General features: G+C 39.8%; 1 pseudogene; it reads right to left on the bottom strand.

Moving 5' to 3' along the window:
* Positions 1-478: 478 nt before the first annotated feature.
* On the bottom strand, positions 479-3,123 carry LOC100356097 (GTPase NRas pseudogene; annotated as a pseudogene).
* Between the last annotated feature and the right edge of the window lie 4,490 nt (positions 3,124-7,613).

Here is a 7,613-nt window from a genome sequence, read left to right as displayed (position 1 = left end):
AAACCGTAATTGTGAGGAAATTATGAATGTTACCTCTGCAAATATGAACATCAGAACTTATACCATAGGCCTCCTCAGTTCTTGTGTGAATCCAAGCTTCCCATTAATGCAGTTACATTAGTCCTTGTAGAGAGTCACCTTGGACCTACCAGCAAATGACTTACAAGGAATCTTTCAGAAACTGGCTGTTCATTTAAAGTAAAAGAGCATCTATAACAGGGCTTTAGCCATGAAAATAATGTTATATATTTAACAAAAATAATAGCATTTAATGAATTTTTTTCCATGTGCCAGGCAAGGTTTCAAGTTAGCATTCTCTACTAACTCACTTATAGATAAGATATTTATGAGGTTTCACTCTATCCCTAATTTACAGATCAGAAAACTGAGTTAGGAAAAAGTTAAGCAGCTTTTCAAAAGTCATATGACCTCAAAGTGTTAGTGAAAACGCTCTGTATGATACTATAATGATGGATATATATAATTCTATATTTGACCAAACTCTTCAAATATGAAACACCAAGAGTGAATTCTGACATAGACTATGGATTTTGGGTAATAATGATGTATCACTGTAGGCTTCTCAACTGTGACAAATATAACAGTAATGTATGACATTTCTCTAAAAACTAACATAGTTCCAAGTTTAATAGTAAAAAGAAAAATCACCAGCAGTTGCTACATTAGAGCCCAATATTATTTTCAACAGAATTTAATGTCTACAGTTTGGTTCTGTTTCAGAGCATAAATTGTTTTTCAGATGAAAAACCTTGGTGGCAGAGGTGTGTTTGTGTGGACTGGGGGAGAACCCAGTGCAGAACAATACCGGGGAATAACAAGAGGTGCATTTCTCTGGTCAGACAACCAAGTGAGGAGGTAGTAATTCTGAGAACTTCTCAGACAGAGAATATTGTGCTGATTACTATGAGTTGGGGAGGTAGCACGAGCTTCTCTGCGAGAGTGAAGACAGCAACAGGAATGCTTCTCCTCCAGGAGTCAGGACCAGGTTGTCCGTGCAGCTTGAAAGCGGCTCTTTTCTGATGACAGAATTTGCAATGCTTGTTACATCACCAAACAGGGCAGCCCCTACAACCCTGAGCCCCATCATCACTTCTGTTGAGCTTTTTCATTCAGTACTGGCATGTTTCCCTTACCAGTGTGTACAAGGCATCTTCAACACCCTGTCTGGTCTTGGCAGAGGTTTCAATGAATGGAATCCAGTAACTCTTGGCCAGTTCATGGGCTTGTTTTGTGTCAACGGTCCTTGTCGGCATATCAAACTTGTTTTCTACCAGCACCATAGGTACATCATCTGAGTCTTTCACTCACTTAATCTGCTCCCTGTAGAGGTTAATATCTGTGAATGATTTGCTATTATTGATGGCAAACACACAGAGGAAGCCTTCGCCTGTCCTCATGTATTGGTCTCTCATGGCACTGTATTCCTCTTGTCCAGCTGTACCCAGAATGTCCAACAGGTTTCACCATCTATAACCATCTGTTTTTGGTAAGAATCCTCTATGGTGGGATCATATTCATCCACAAAGTGGTTCTGGATTAGCTGGATTGTCAGTGCGCTTTTCTCAACACCACCTGCTCCAATCACCACCAGTTTGTACTCAGTCATTTCCTACCAGCAAGAACCTCAAGCTCTGCTGCCTGCACCTGGAACAAATTCAGCACTACAACCGGGGAAAATGCTAGAGACCCCGGAACCACCATGAATAGCCCCCACCAGAGAGTGGCACTTCCCTCTTTGAAACTTTCTGTGTATTCTTCCATAAACAGTGGCTGGGGGGTGGGAAGAAAGGGTTTCTCTATACTTTCAAAGCCAATTTGTTCTTAGGTATCCAGCAGGACACAGCCCTGATCCTTCACCCTGCAAAGAGCTCTATGTGTGATGTGTAGATGTGAGTTGGTTGTTCATTATATTAGACTTAAGGAGGTTCTATTCAGTGTAATGTGATCTCTATAAATGCCAATCCGAGAAGAACTGTACAGAATTTTTGTGTGAAACATTCTTTTAATGGAGGAACAAGCTACAGAAAAAACATGGACATGCTCTCACTTGAGATGCTGAGGGGAGGGAGGGATGGTGAGTTTTCCTTGTAAATTATTCACTATCTCAAACTAAGTTATTCAGAAAATTCATTTTTATAGGTTACAGTAAAACCAACAGGATCAGCAGGTGGAGCACCTAATCAAATTGCCACCTGCCACAAAGAAGCTAATACTATATTTTCCAGCTAAAGATATTCAACTTTGTATTTCTCAGGGCTAAGGGTAGTTCTGGCTCCTGGCTTCATTATAATTCATTGCAAATGATGCATGGATTTGTAGTCATTATTTATTTACTTTGAAGTGAATCTGTGATCTGTGAACAACCCTGATACTAGTTAATAGTAGGAGAGGGTTGCTTGTTTCTGGAATGAAAGAAGGATAAGATCTAAGGATATAATATGCTTGACAGTCATAGTCTTCAAAATCTCTCCCCAAAAAGTGCATGTCAATAACATTCCCAATGAGATAAGGAAAGTAAGATTATTATCAATATATGAGAGATGAAGCAATAGGAGCCTTCAGATAGAACTAGTCTAATTTTACATATGAAGTTATTGAAAAAGTTGAAGCCAGGACACAGGAATTCTAACTCTTAGCCAAACATAATTTCTGCTGTAGGGAGTCTTTGAGTAGATATTCAAACATTTAGTAATTATGCAAACAAAGACAAGTATGGCATTTTAGACTTTAAGAAAGTAATTTTACAATTGTCTTAACCCAGTTAAAATGGGAATATTGTGTATTATTTACAGCACTTCTTCAGAACAAAAAACTATGTACCCAGGAAATTTTTAAGGACTTTCTTCAAGTCCTCTTTTCTCCCCTCCCTGGATGACAGGATTCAATTAACAATACTTTGGCTTGAAAAATCCCACTTTGGTCCCATCAACTTTATATCATCATTACATGTATAATTCAAAGGCATTTAAGGCATATATTACTGTATCTCCCTTACCTCATAAAATAGGGATTTTTCAATCTTTTTCCCCCAGAGAGGAGACCTCAAATTCTGAATTTTAAAACAATAGTCACGTTGCCCTACTGGGAGAAAGAGCTGTCAGCCTTTCACATCAGATGGACTTAGCCTCCTTATGCAAAAACTTAAGTATTCTATCAACGATCATGGTGGTTTTTCCTGTGAACCAAGAAGTTTGCTTTCGGATTGTATAAAGGTTTGGGAGAGATTTTCTAAATTTAACCACATGGGGGCAGTATGACCATGCAGTAAAAGGCTCAACCCCAGTACTTCAGGACTAGTGCATCAACAATTAACTCAGGAAAACATCCTTTTGTGTTCTCTGACTTAGAGATAACTGAAAAACATAGCAAATGTTGTGGTCCCTGAATAGAGATCTTTGCTTCTTCCATCCAGTTAACTGGAGGGGAGTGGGTTCAGGGAGAGAGCAATTCTACATCCTAGTAAGTCAGATACATTGAGTGGCACAAATACTCCTACAGATATGGAAACAAAAGCTTCCATATGAGAAAGAAACCAATGCAGGACACATTTTTAGACACATCACAAGTTTAAAAGGTGCTCCTGCATTTAAAATTTCTTCTACTGTCTTCTTGTTTGACTTTCCAACAAGGAAGACAGAAATACTCGGATAAACACTTTCTATTCTTATGGGTGACTTCTAATTTATACATCTTCCATTTTCCTAACAGAAATTAGACAGTGCAGCCAGCTGCAAATTTATGCTTTCAAAATATGTCATCTTGCCTTGCTCACATACAACTTTATTTTGGAAGAAACTGGTTCTTTCTCATACACATATTCTTCATGCACTGAAAGAACCATCTCATTTAGTCCTTAAAGTAAGTGCTTTTGAATAGGTATCATTATTTTAACATACAGATAGGAAAACTAAAGTTAAAAAAAGACTAACTTAATTGACTCAAGTCCCCATGCAAAATAAATAAAAGCAGAAATTGATTTCTTTGATGCACAAACCAACAATTTTCCTTCTCAACACAATCATTTCATACTCAGGATCATTGCTTTCCATTTCAAAATTAGCCTTTGTTTTTTTCACTTGGTTATAATTCAAATGTATCTTGAAAATTTTACCTAGAGAAGTATCAAAACATAAGAGAAATAACTGACAAACTTACTGTCCAAATGAATCCTGATATCTTTGATGATCTTTCTATATTTGTGCAGGCAGGCTGACCTTTTATACATAAAGAATATTTCATAGGAAGGGTGCATCATAATTAATTTAACAGGCACCAGTGGTTTATTTCCTTCCCTATAATCCTAACTAAGAAGTATGCATTGGTTGTTTTTCTTTTATTTAAAAATCACATAGCAACAATAGAATGAATACAGTTAAAGAGTGATTGAATTACAAAGGAACTAGTAAAATGAGGAAAAACATTATTTTTATGGCTTCAAAAATGATCACATAACTGTGTTACTGATCACCTTGAGGCTGCAACAAGCAGCACTGGGGTGGCAAAGGACAGAGGCCAGGTGATATCACTGGCCAGGTCATCCTGCCCCTGGGACTAGAAAGCTCCTCCTGGCTGATGCTCTCCAGTGGGCACTTACATAAGAGAAAATGATCCGTTTGCTTCATACCTATGGCCATGGCTTTATTCCCTACCAGCTCTTGTAAGAATTTCCAATAATGTTTCTTTCATCCTACCAGCCAAATCATTTGCCATATGTGTCTATATCTCGGGTCATCAATTTCTGCCTCCACAGCCAGCTGGACCAGGTGTATGAAGCTCTACAGAGTCAAAAGATTTCCTTTCACCATTGCTCTTTAGTGCCACCCCTAAGCAGTGCTATAACTGAGCAGTAGTGCATTTTTAGCTAGCAACAACTTGTACCAATCCTTTGTGAACCAAGCCTGGATCCTGTCCCTAGATGTCACTAAGTCATGGATACCTCAGCAGGCCACAGGTAGATGCTGAGAGAGAGGTATCAGAACAATATGGGAATGGGTCTAGGCCACCTTTTCCTGTCTTTTCTGTATCTGCATGAGCCAAGTCCCTAATATGTAATTTCCAGTAACTGAGGGATTATTGCTTCACCCATCGAACTTTACATAGTTTGGTGTATTAGGTAATATTCAGTTTATGAAAGACAATTTGGGCCAGCGCCGCGGCTCAACAGGCTAATCCTCCGCCTATGGAGCCGGCACGCCAGGTTCTAGTCCTGGTTGGGGCGCCAGATTCTGTCGGTTGCCCCTCTTCCAGGCCAGCTCTCTGCTGTGGCTCGGGAGTGCAGTGGAGGATGGCCCAAGTCCTTGGGCCCTGTACCTGCATGGATGACCAGGAGAAGCACCTGGCTCCTGGCTTCGGATCAGCACGGTGCAGCCATTGGAGAGTGAACCAATGGCAAAAGGAAGACCTTTCTCTCTGTCTCTCTCTCTCTCACTGTCCACTCTGCCTGTCAAAAAATAAAAAAAGAAAGAAAGAAAGACAATTTGATTGTGAGATGTCATCAGTACAGTGGACCATATGAACATCTGGTAATACCAAGGTGACTGAGATTCCATAGGCAGTGTTATAACAGAGTGTAGGAAAGTTATTAACAAAGAACTAGGGAAAGAGAGTAAATGGTATTGCTATTCTGCCCCATGAAGGTGAACAATTTTGATTTTCTGATCACAGATGAGATAAAAGAGACCACATTTTCCAACTTCAAATATTCATTTCAAGTGCTAGAGACTCTTTTGATCAACTCTAGTAACATCCCACATCCACTCCAATGGCTATGTTTAGACTATAATTAACCACATGGTAACCCATTGTTACCTCCCATTGTATTTCCCAGGCATGTATTAGTAGAAGTGGCAATCATCAAGACAATCCCAGAATCTTTTATATGTCTGAGAGTGGCAATGTTGCTTTTGATTCACTATCTCAACAGGGTAGAGATCAGTTTTATGAGATTCTGTTCAGTCTTATCCACCATGATAGGCCTGACATCACAGTTCAGGGAACCAACATGAACATTCTAAATCCAGCAGCCAATCCTATCTATCCCGACTGGGTCCTGAATAATTCTCCTAACAATAAGAACAATTTAAGCCTGTCTGTTGACTCCAAGTCTACCTATTGACTCCAACTCCAGCTGGAAGGCTGCTAATCTCACAGCAACAACCTGAGTTTTCCCCTTTTTCCAATGCAATTACTCTCAAAATAACTCCAGGCCACTTTAGGGAAGGAACAGAAGGCTATTTACTATATAAACCACTTATGCAGAGGCTTTCCTCAAGGAAATCTGTCATTCTCTTCTCTCAGTAGGTTCTGAATCTTAGAACTGGTAATAGATCTGGAAAACAGGGTGAGAGACCATGATTTCTCATTATGATTGCTGACATCAGACAGCATCCCACCAGATCTCAACCTTCCTTAGTAATATGAGATGAGAAACACCTGATTGATTCTCTCAACTCCCTCTTCCAAGGAATGCCGAGATTTAATAGCTATCACCACCTATCTTTGTTCAACAAGATGCCCTGATTGCCATTTGGCCTTGATGCATATTATAATAATTATTTCCCTCCTGCAACTGACCTTTAGATGCTGCCATATGGCTTCTGCATTTCTCCAGATCCATCATGCACATGTAGGAGAGCTCAGTTTCATGCAGTTTCTCCCTCTTTCAAACCAGACCTATGTAAACAGACATGACTGACCTGTTAAAAAAGCCAGTACATCCCTAACCTGTGCACTATTTCCTTTGTAAAGGGGGGTGCTCCCTGGCCTCTCCTGGGAAACAGAGCCAGCTGATGCCCTCCTAAATCTTATATAGGAAAGTCATTCAAACATTTCTGCCTATTGAACTCTTCTGATCTGTTACTCAACACACTTTCAAGGAGATTTTAGCTTCTTTACCCCATTCCCTATAGTCTATGTTCAAACTTTCAGATGCCAAGTTAGAAAACTCCAGGTATCTTTCCCAAACCATAAATGCAGAATCATAGTTAAGAGTCTCAACAACAACAGTCTTGCCACATCTAGATGTATAATCCATTCTGTCTGCTCCAAAACCCTCACATTTCATTCCCATAAATGTCCTCCCCAGTTCTTACCAGGGCACATTAGTCAAGTTCTGCAGTTCCTTGGAATATCTGCTATTTTTTTTACTGGGCCAATACAATACTTCTCCACTCAGTAAGTGATAAGAATGTGACCATGGTTCTAGGTCTGGAGAAGCTGAGATGTGTAGAGGTAGACTCAGAGAACAGGATAGCACTGTGAGGACCTGTCTCTCAAGACAGATCCCCGCATGGTCTCCAAGCAAGGAGAGGCAACTTTCCTCCACAAGAGGGAGAGGTTTTCTTTTTGGTGCTGGAAATTCAAGGGAATTTACAGATTTCCAATCCTTAAATTTGTCTATTTAAATGTCCCCTATCCATTTCTCTGGTACCCATTCTTTTTACCAAGGTGCTAATAAAGGCAAGATGTGGTGGTCGTGCATTTAGTCTTCTCTTCGGAACTGCCACTCTGATTTTTCTATAATCTGCACCATAAATACAAAATATATCATTGCTTTTCCAAGCAGACACAAAGCACCTCTGACTGGCACAGCA

Source organism: Oryctolagus cuniculus, chromosome 2, assembly GCF_964237555.1.
Source record: "Oryctolagus cuniculus chromosome 2, mOryCun1.1, whole genome shotgun sequence".
Taxonomy (NCBI): Eukaryota; Metazoa; Chordata; class Mammalia; order Lagomorpha; family Leporidae; genus Oryctolagus; species Oryctolagus cuniculus.
This window is presented reverse-complemented; position numbering and strand designations above follow the sequence as displayed.